We start from the raw sequence: 11,920 nt of genomic DNA on the forward strand, positions 1-11,920 counted from the left end.
ACACACACACACACACACGCACACACACCTGATGGGTTCTGTTTCTCCAGAGAATTCTGACTAATATAGACCTCAAGGAGATTGTTCTTTATTATTCTTTTTAAAAAATAACTATTTATTTTATTTTATTTGTTATTATTATTTTTAATTTGACGAGAGAGATACAGAGAAAGTGAGAAAGGGAAAGTAAGAAAGCAAGCCACCAGGTCCAGGACTTGAACCGTGGTCAGCCAAGTGGGAGTCCAGCACCCCAACCACTGTGCCACCTGCTGGCCCCATTCTTTGTTATTCTTATATTTCAGAGAAAATATCAGAGCAATTTTTAAGCATAAATTGAATTGTTAAATAGATAAGGGATTGTAAACCGACACTGAAGTTTATGTTTGATTTATACACTATTATAGAATCATAACAAAACAATGAGTAAGTTCAGGTTTTGAAAAGGTGTGTTAAAAAGCAACCCCAGTGTCCAACTGATGGAAAAAAAGAGTGTTTTTAAGACATTGAGAATAAATTAAAGACAAATTATATAATAACAGGAGACTAGAAATAAGAAGAGTTGTCATTTATGTTGGGATAATATTGATAAGAGATGTGAACAGAAATTTATATTATTCAACCAATTTCTGTTTCTGTAAATTTCAGCAATACAGTAATCAGTCCATGACCACAATGGACAGAGATACACATTTAGCAAAATAAATTTAAGTAATACATAAAGAACTTATTTGATTTTCTACCCTTATTCCCAGGAAGTAAATTGAGTATATCATGCTATGCTCACCATTTCACCTCACTGTTCACTTCTACAGACATTTTAGGACCTGAGATTTTTAGGCAAAGTTAAAGGTCAATATTTCAGAACTAGTATTTTTCATCTATTAGAAGTGGGAGACATGAAACATTGTATTTTACACCTTTGTATTTTTTTCTCTGCCTAATTGCCAAAAAGAACTATGTGCCCTAAGCACAATAATGGACTTCAGAAAGGAAAACAAGCCACTCTGTCCCTATATTCATCTCATTAAACATGCATGATTTATATATTGTCACTGCCTAAAAGCATTCAAGAAATGATGCCTTTATTGTATCTAAACTGGAAGAAACATAAATATTATCAAAATTCAGTAATGTGACTTTTAATGGTAAACTAATAATTTACTGGTATAAATATTAGTGTCTTTCTGGAAAGCAGATTTCTACATTCAAGGTTAAACAGTCTATAAATGGAAAATGCTATAAATATACTTGATAAAGGCAAAAGACATCCTCTGTCAAAGAATGCCAAGGAAAAAATGATCAGAGCTGCAAAATAATATAAATTTTTAAAATGAATATTACAAACAAATCATATTTTTTAAGATATTTTTGCCTTAGGGTGCGTGTACTCATGGGAGAGAGAGACAGAGACAGTGAGAAAAGAAGTGAGAAATTACTCCTCAGGGGTGTAATTTACCCCCCCCCCATGCTATAATCCCTTCTCCACCATTCTTTCAGGATTTGGGGCACACAAGCACACATGCCAAGCATGAGATTCCTCATTGGGCCATGTAGGAGTCTAGCGACATAACCACTATGCCATTTGCTGGCCCCTCAAATTAGATTTTTAATTGTGATGTGTAGAAAATTTTAAAGAATGCTTATCAGGATTTTCTGATTGAGAATACTTTATAAATAACCATGAGAATAAAACTTTACCATAAAATTAATTAGAAATATTCAAGAATTTATGTGAATAGAGGTGTGACATAACACATATGTAGCTACCTTTAAATTCTTTGTAAATCTTGTTTTAATTATTTAATATTTAAAATGGTTCAAAGCTGGCCATTGTTTTGGAAACCCTTTCTCTTCCTTTGAAAAAATATGCCAGTTCTAGAACCTGCTGAGGGAATTATAACAAGGTTTTAGTATGTAGTGCCTAATTTTGACAATGCTGTGCCAACTGCAAATGGGATGAATTTGTTTTTTTATAAGGACAAAAAGAGGAAATGAAATGACTTCAAGAAGAAAATAACCTAGATCTTTCATTGTTCACATTAAATTCCTTTTCATTTGTCACCCAGAGCTTGTATAAGTCCTCTATTATTATACACAGATTGGGGGGAAAAAAATGTGGCTGCCTGGCAACCCAGGCAAAGTCCCGAATCTGGTCAAGGTGAAGTGGATTTAATAAATCCCAATCCACTTACGAGCTCCGAGTTGTTCAACTCCTACATCAACTCCTTCCATAGTTTACCTGGCCTCTTTGTTTTCTTTGGATGCAGGAGTGAGTGATATGGCAACTTCATTAGCAATTTCCTTTTTGGATTCTTTGCATTTGATACGGTCCCCAGAGGCTTGACAAAGGATGCTTACAACCCAAAATGTTTATCTTCTGTCTAAAGTTTGTTCCCAGGAAAGACTTTATTTATTTTTTTGTCTTTACTTTCTTCTCAGAAAATCCTTTCAAATGCCATTTTTACTTCTTCCAGATGGATCTTTTTACTAAAAAAAAAAAATGTATGTACACACACACACATATAAACTTTATTTTATTTATGATGAAGAATGTGTGCACACACATGAGAGAGCAAGCAAGACAGAGAGTAGCATCTTGACAGTCTGGTTGTGCCACTGGAATTCGCCTTCCCAGTTCTCCATCTTGTCAGGATATTGGGCACACATGCAAACTGACCTTCAGATTCAGCCATGTGGCTTCCAGCACTGCAACGCAGTTGCTTCTGACTGTGCCACCAGATGGATTTTTTTTAAGTTCTTAGTTCCACAAATCCTATTAAGGAACAGTAGGTTTCTAAGATAACTCTATAGTATGGAGGCTGGCTCAATATCTAGGTGTCTTTCTTGATGTCATGGATGTTCCTAACCCCAAATCAACTATGCTGTTTTTCAAAGTGGAGTAAAGATTCATCTGGTGCTTGGTGACATGAATCCAACATGTAAGAAAGAGGCCAAATTTTCTATAAAGTCTCGAGTTACATGTGTAGTAGAGTCAAAACAGCAAAATCTCAGAAATGCTTGTCAACCCAAAAAATTTTCCCTAAAAAAAAAAAGTAGCAGGGACAAAAACTATCCTTTGAAAAGATTTGACCACAAACATATGTAGATTGATGCTGGGTCGTTGGAAAAGTCATGATGAATTTTTGCATAGAAAAATACGTCGAAACTTTTCCCATGACTCAGTAGATAGATGTAAATAAAGTTATACAGATTTATGCTTCACATTTTCCCAATAATATTTATTCAGTCAAATAATCCCCCACAAAATGTAAAAATTGACCACTTCTTTAAAATTCAAGAATTAGTGTGTTTTTATTAAATCTTAGAGTTTACTTTTTGAAGAAAATTATTATCAGTCATGATAGCAAGACCTACATTTTTCTAATTCTGCAAAATACTCCATTTTATTGGCTATATTAAAAATAATGTTTATATATAGATAGATAATATAAATATTATTATAATATTCAAAAACTTAGAGATTTTCCCAGAATTCTATAGAAATAAGGATTTTTTTCTCACTAAAAATATTACTTGGCTTTAAACTCTTCCCTAAATCAAACCAAACACCTCTTCTCCTATTTGCAGAGTCTGATTAAACTGATTTTCTAGGCTTCATGCCTATCCAATAGAGGAATTTCAAACTCTATTACTTCCTCTTAGCATTAAAACCATTCCTTTTATTTCCCTTCATTATTCCTCAAATTGGAGTCTCATTTTTTTTTTTAAATGAAAGGATTATAGAGCTATGATAGCTCTAATCCACCTTGGGTGCTTTTGTTGATCTCAAATGCCAGTTCTTCCTTTTGTTTCATCCTTTTCAGAGTCTAGAGATAGATTCTGAACTAGAGTTGAGAAAAATGAAGAATGGCATGAGGTTTGACCTGAGTGTCAGCAGGGCCTGTGATATCTTAGCTGTTGTAATCATGAACATGGATGAACTAAGGAAGGCAACAATAGGCTCTGGGTTTCTTTAAGAAGTTTCATATATGTATATTTTTTCACAAGTTATAAACATGAATGCCTTCTGTCTTCCATCTAGATTAAAAAATTTTAGTTTCTTCATTAAAAATTAACTAGTGTACAAATTCTAATCTTAATATTGGATCACCAGTAAAGTCATGATACATTTTTGCATAGAAAAATACATCATGACTTTCTCAGTAACTTAATAGCACTATGATTTCAAATATTATTTGACAAAAATGAGGAAACAATGTATTTTCTTGTTGACTTATTTCTACAAAATTTGATAGCTATACCTGTACTGTCTAAATTTTGAGTTTAGGATATTGATTATGTGTAATGAAGAACCAGAACTCTATCCCCAGTTACTTGCTAGAATTACATACTTTTCTTTTTTTTTTTAGTTTTCTTCTGACATTCTAAAAATTAGGAGTGTCATGAGAATTTTACTGTTTCTGGCAGGGAAAAAAAAGATATTTTTTTCTCCCACACACAGACACACACACAGGTCAAATGTACCCCTAATCACTGCTTGCTCTCTCTCTCTCTTTCTCACAAACACATATAGAGACACACACACATACAGGCAAAATCTACTCTTAAATCAGTGCTCTCTCTCTCTCTCTCTCTTTCTCTCTCTCTCTCTCTCTCACACACACACATACACACACTGTCCTTGACTGCTTTGAACTTGAAAGTTAGGTGCGACTGAGCAAAAGTAATGTAGTCACATCACGGTAATAATGATAATTGTTAATGCTGAATATGACGAATTTCTCTTTCTCCGCAAATTCCAAGTGATAGTGCTTTCCAAGTTTAAATCTCTGACAAGACAATTGTTAGAACTTCTCCAATATTTTAGGAAGGACCGATGCACAGGTTGACATTTAGTAGGCTAGATTGGTTTCTTTAGCAATTAAACAATTATGGTTGCATACATACATTATTTGTTAACTTATTCATTTATCTTAGAAATGGAATAAAATTTGTATCTTGAGTATACTTTTAAAATAAACAAATTATAGACATTAAATTTGCTTTTCCAGGATGATATGTTTTAGTCTCAGCTCTGTTTCACATTATTTGCATCCATATGTAACTTAAGAGAATTTCGTGGCCAATTTTATTATGTATCTTCAGAGTAGAAAATAAGTACAGATATGTCTGTGAACTGTTGAAGAAAAAAATCTTTTATAATATTGTAAAAAAATGAGTGAGAGGAAGAGATAAGGGGGTACTATTTGGGTGAAAAAAGAATGAAAAGCATAAACCTAGAGTCATTAATCATTTGGATTTTTTCTACTTGAAGGGATATTTTTTTCTTCTTTTTTCTTTAAAGGTTTTTGCCAAAGGTTGCATTCAATCACAGGATAAAGACAGAGAAGGACAGTGAAAAGGAAAGTAATAAATCTTCCCCCTCCCCCCTCTGCCCCACCCCTCTTCAAGGAGTTTGGGCACTTGGGCACACATGCACACATGAGTTCAAGGCTGCCAGGTCTAGGACTGGAAACATGGTCAGCTATGTGGGAGTCCAGCATCTTAACCCCCACATTGCCTACTGGAGTCTCTTGGAGGCCAGATTTTCAGGTCTAAAACAGAAAGTCCTAGGCAACCTAGAACAGTTGCTCCTATTGAATGGAGGACTAAGTACAATATGTAGGCTCTCGACATTTTATAATACTTTGGGATCACCTGGAAAACTTTCTAAAACATAGATTGTTAGATATGGCAGTCAGAAACAAATAAGACGAGGAACTTGTTAGGAGGTTGAGTTGTACTGTGGAATAATTCTTGCTAGGTCCACTCACTTGGTAATGTCAAGTATAAGTAAGCTGGAAATTAACAGTGCATGTTTTTTTCAGACCTTAGTTTTTCCTACTGTAGACACAACATTGTCAATTCAGAACTAAGACAACTTCAGGACTAAGTTTTGCTTTCAACGTTACTATTATCATTATTATTGTTACCATCAGGGAAACACCCTGTTTGCAACTGCAGTGACATAGTAGCTGAATAGATTGGCTCTTATTCCATTTGGTACATGGTGACATGTAGTAATGGAGAATTGAAGGGAAAAAATCCAGTGTTATAAATCCTTAGATAGTTGTACATCCTGACTCTGAGTGCATCTTGCTTTCAATTTTTATTATAAAAATATTAAAACAACAAAAATTAGAGACTAGCATAATGAAACCCCCATGCCCTCATCAATCATATCAACAGGCTTCAACAGTGATCAACACATGGCCAATCTTGCTTCATCCATGTTCCTATTCAATTAACTTCTGAGACACTGATTATTTTGAAACTAATCCCAGGCATGGTATTATTTCATCTTTAATTATTTCAATATCTATCACTAATTAAGTCTTTTAAAAAACATAACCACAGTACTATAAAAACAACTAACGAAAATGATAATAATTATCAGTATCTTCAAATAGCCTGATTTTTTGTTTTTAAAGTCATAGTCAGACACACAGTTTGAGAATAGAGTATTAGTCCCTTTTTCTTTCCTGTCCTGCCAAGGAAAAAAACTACTTAATTAGGGACAATTTCATTGTTTGCTTTTGCCCGATTATTATATGTGAATATATGACTGATGAATTTATGAATTTTTTTTGTTTGTTTATAAACCAGCTCCCTTGTCATCCCTGCACCTCTGCTTACCCAGAGGTTCCTGTTTCTTTCCTGAGAATTTGACAGGCTTCTGTTTATGAACTTGAGAGCAAGAATTGAGAAGAAATAAAATGTTTCACATAATCAACGAAGAACTCAGACTGCATACCAACAATTTTGGAGGGAGTATATGAGATAAAATTGCACAAGAGATATGATTTTGCACCGAGCTGAACAGAAGCCTGAACAAATTCCAGTAAGTCACACAACAATACCGTTCAAATCATCAGTCATTTCTGGAATCATGGAAATGGCGTGTTTGTTTTTGTTTTTGATTTTTTTTCTGGTTGGTAATGATTTTATTAAGATTTTTTTTTCAGGATTATAACCTACTTCATTATTTCAGTGCTAAAATGACCCCTGTAAGCTTCCTACTATGAAATCATTAAGCATTAACAAAAAAGAACAATAACTTCCATTCATGATTTACTAAGTGGTAACTTCTTAGCTTTTCCCTGATGTTCCAATATTTTTATTGTTTTTCCTAATTAGTCATATTCTGTAGGACATTCATAAAACGTTTTCAGAGATAGTCTTAGAAATAGAAAGTTCATGAAATAAGAATTTCTTCATCCCCAAGTTGGCATATTTCTATGAAAAATCGCTTTTTCTTTTGTATTATTTACCTTCTTATCCATTTATGTTCCTGTCTTCTTTCCAGATTTTTCTGTCTTCTGCCCAGTGTTTTTGACCTTTGAAGCTCTGTTTTAAGACAAAGCAGGTCCTTTAGTAGTATTTTCTTGTCCTAAGTATACATTCGTTGTCTTGGAAACTGGGAATTCAGACCTTATTATAAAACAACTATCCTCTACCAACTTGATATTGCATTTATCATCAGGCTCAAAATTTATTGCCTCATCTTTTGCTACTGGCTCTTCAATAGGAGAAATGGATCCATCATTATCCAAATATTTGTATCTATGACTATCAAGATCTTCTTTTTCTAAATCTTCACCAATATTCATTTTATTCAAGGATTCCTTAAGGTGGTGTTCCTACTTTAGCTTTCAATGTAGTTAAAAAAAAATCCTCTGGCAACAGCTTGCTCAAAGGTTAAGATTTTCTTCCATGGTAATGGGTTTCTTCTGTTCTCTGATTCTATAAGGGAGAATTTATGTTCTTTGTCTCTAACTTGCTTCTTATCTATTTGTGACTGGTGTTATTCCTTTTGGTCTTCCCCTTGGTCTTTCTGCTGGGCTGTATTTAATTTTTAATTTTTTTTCTCATTTATTTTCCTTGAATCTTTCAAAAATAGCTTTTAAAGTCAATGCTTTTGGTTCAAAAGATGAGTCACTTGATGAATCTTCTTTAAAGTGAGTGAACAGATTTTTGAATTGGGTTCCTTTGCCTCCATTTAGGTGAGAAAGGAGTGCATTTTCTTTTAAATAAACTGCTGCCAGACCAAGAGCTATCACTTAGATTTTCAGATTCTACAGTTGAACCAGATGTTATGTAATCAGGTGAATTCATTCTTGATGTAGTCCTCACATCCCTCCTAAGACTGTTTTATGGATTACTTTCTCTTTGCTTCAGTTTTCTCCACCAACCATGCTAGAGGAAAGGAGGCGTGAGTGCAGTTTTTGAGGAAATCTGGTAAGGGGCTGGATATCACATATTTAAACTGGGGGAAGATAAAATTAGAAACAAACAGGCACATTGGGTGAAGGTAAAGAATTTATTAAATGAGGTTAACAGGTAGCATGGAGGTTAAGGGACTGGATCCCACATGGCTGGCTGCATGGTTTGAGTCCTAGACCCAGGAGCTGAAAGTCCCCTGGCATGTGTGCATGCATGCCCAAAATCCTGAAAAGAGACTGGAGAAGAAGGGATTGTGGCATGCTCATTCCTCCTGTAGAATGATCTCTCACTTTCCCTTTCTCTCTTTTAAAAAAATAAATAAAATAGGAATTTGTAGATGAAGGAAATCATTGCCATTTAACATTATTTTAAGTCTACATATGGTTTTCTAGTTTTTCTATTAAAACTTTGGTTTAATTAGAATGATAACAATATACTAACTTTCTTATATTTGCTATGAAATAGTGATGTTTGTGTTGTCATTTCATTTTGATGTCAGACATTAGAACATGTATTTGAAATTCTGAGCAGTAATTGTCAACAGAATTTCTGAGTATCATATTCTTGTTTTCGCAAAGCAATGAGCTACATGACAGAGCATTTGAATAGCTTAAAGGAGGACATCAGGTGGTCTCTGGAAAAAAAATCCTACATTGTGGGCAAATGTCACATTTTAAAACTTACTCTTTCTATATCACTAACAACTACATTTGTTAAAAATTTGAAGATGCTAGATACTGACGTTATTGAATGAAACTTAAGTCAGCGGGAACTTCCTAATTATTCATATACAGAGTATTCGGTTTTTATAAATGCTGGTAACACTGTAAGTATCTGTAATGATCTTGAAATGTCACAGAATCTTCTCCCATAGAATCAATGACTTTCAGTGATGAATACACACGCATAGTATAATATATATCCCTAGTTTTGTTTGCTTGTTTATTTCTTTATAATCTTAGCTGTCATTTGAATCCTGGTTGCCCTTTGTTTTCAGGCATGAATGAAAACCATCAGTAGATAACCTGTGCTGAAAGAAACATCTTGATAGAAAGAGACAAACTGGGCAGTGTACAACTAGTCTCATGTGGGAGAGGCCTTGGGCTCACTTCCTGGCTCGGGATCTCCCTGAGCACGCTGGGCACACATATGCACATGTGCCCATTGCCGGTCTGGCTGGGCCAGGTAGTGAATTCCAGTGCAAAGACCCCATTGGGAGTACCTATTTCTGTCTGTTTCTCTTTTACGTAGAAGAAATCCATAAACCTTAAAAGAAAAAGACTAAAGCAAAATAAATGCATTTACACAAATACATTTGCAACTCTCTCTATATAAAATCCTATTTATTAATATTGTGTTGATATAAATGTATGTTAAATAAATGTACATATATTTGCTCTGTTATACCATGTGTCATATTTTTATATTATACTATATACTGTATTTTATTACACTGTATTTTAGTATACTATTTTTACTGAATTTTGTATTTATATTATGAAATGGTAAGCCACTATTTCAAAGCAAATATAATAAAGTTAGCAAATTGTTATCATTCTAAATAAATCATAGTTTTAATAGGGAAAACTATATATAAAGATAATGTGAGATGGTTGTGCTTTTCTTTATCTATAAATTCTTTATCCTCACCTGATGTGCCTGTTTTTCTTAGTATCTGTTACTTGATTTATATATTTATATTATGTGACCTCATCCAAGCCTCCTTTTATTATATGATTGCAGCTTTTCCCTAGCTTCGTCCCCCAGTACATTTCCTCATGTTCCTGGTTACCGGACTACAGTTTACATTTTTTTTGTAAGAATCATGGTATAATCTGCCTTGAGTTTTGCCTAAAATCTTCTGGGTTTTTTGTTTGTGTGTTTGTTTTGGTTCTTTATAACTTTTACCTAAGATTAAGCATAAATTCCTCTCCAGAATCTTTTACTCAACTTCTTCTGTCCTCATCAACAGATAAAAAGGTTCTCTGACTAAACATCAATTTTTTATAACTTTATTTATTTTACAATAGATATTCTTTAATCTGCAAATTCAACCAGTCAAGTTTCCAAGAAAGTAATAATTATTCAAAAGATTAAATGGCCAAATTGTTAAATTAATGTGTATACTAGTGTTAATAGAATCTGTTGATAAAGTAATACCTCACTTCCTAGTGGAGACTGTGTAGTGTTCAGAAAACACGTTTTATTATCTTAAACGTAATGCTAAGCTATATTTCCTGGCCAAAATTTCTAGATCTGGCACAGTGATTTATTTTAATCAGAATTATGCAAGTAGAAATCATGTATAACACTTCTAAGCATAGCCAACTAAATATTTTCTGTGTAATTCTTTCCTCTCCTTCATCATCTGCTAGCTGAATCTCAAATCCCAGGATAACTTGGAAATTTATATGATTTTTTTAAAATCTAACAGCCTATTCTAGAATGTGTGGAGCCAGTTTGCTCTTCATTACCATCAAACTTTACCTGAGTAAGATAAAAACTTTTTTTTTGTTACAGCTGCTAGCACTAATTTAATTAATACGAGAGTTGTTATCAGAATTGGATACTGAACTAAAAATTCTTAAATTATTTCATCCTTAGGGAAGCAGTGAACTGCAAAGATCCTGTTAAAAGAGACTGGGAAAATGGTGATATCTATTATGCAGTGGGAGAACAAATGTTCAGAATGTCATCTGTGATAACTCATGCAGCTGACCACATGCTCACTAAGCCCCTAGCTCGAGCAGCAGAGACTGGGAAGTTAAAGGTAGTAATGTATCCTGAGGGTATTAGCTGTATTTAGCAAGATATTATAAGGATGAGAAGACCTCAAGCAATAATTGCTTCATTTGCAAGAAGAAACAAAAGGGAATAGAGAAAGTGTAGACTTCAGAGGCCAGGGCAGGTTAGATTTTAAACTCCAAACAACAGAAATAAAATTTAAAAATAGGTTGAACATCAAAGCACTTTTTGATTCAACTTTGCAATTAAAATCAGTCTCAAGGTCACATCTGTTACAAGAAAACTATGGGGACAAGGAAGTAGCTAAATTGGGAAGATTGAGAACTATCAAGGACTCCTGAAACTGAGTGGAAACAAATATTTTAGAAGAACATTCCAGTTTTAAAGGGATTTTATTGCCAAAGAAACTAGTATCTAACTCAAAAAGAAAGCCTCAAGCTATTTGACTAGTCTGGTTCCAAAACTTTACCAATAAAAAGTTGACTGTAAAAGTCACAGCCTGCAGGAGAGACATTCTCTTCCATACCCACCTTGGTCACGGCCTTTGAGGTAGTTGTGTTGTGTAAGTAGAATCCTTCCAGCTGGTGAGTCCTCATGTCAGTTTTTACAGTGTTCTTCACAGCAGAGTCGTGGTCTAGTAAAGGCATTTCCATTATCCTTAGCCTGGGACGGGGAGTTGCATCTCACATGCCTTTTGCCTGTCGGCAAGATTTTATAGGGGTCGTCAATGACTGTGAACTGGAATATTCATTGTTACATGACTCCTTCTCTTTATATGTTCGTTTCTCAAGGGCAGATTTAAGATAAATTGTATTTTTAACTTACAGATCTCCAGTGTGCAAAGTGCCACATGTAGATTTGAGCCAGATAGATGGGACTAGATGAAACTGAAGGCTAATCCCTTGAGGATTATCTGTTTAGTTAAAAAAAAGAAAGGGCAAAATTTCCCCGG

General features: G+C 34.1%; 1 pseudogene; it reads right to left on the minus strand.

The window, feature by feature from the left end:
- Window positions 1-5,203: 5,203 nt before the first annotated feature.
- Window positions 5,204-11,621, minus strand: LOC102473418 (TATA box-binding protein-associated factor RNA polymerase I subunit D pseudogene; annotated as a pseudogene).
- Window positions 11,622-11,920: the final 299 nt, after the last annotated feature.

The sequence above is a fragment of the Tupaia chinensis genome, unplaced genomic scaffold, assembly GCF_000334495.1.
Source record: "Tupaia chinensis unplaced genomic scaffold, TupChi_1.0 Scaffold146594_1, whole genome shotgun sequence".
NCBI classification, from domain to species: Eukaryota; Metazoa; Chordata; class Mammalia; order Scandentia; family Tupaiidae; genus Tupaia; species Tupaia belangeri.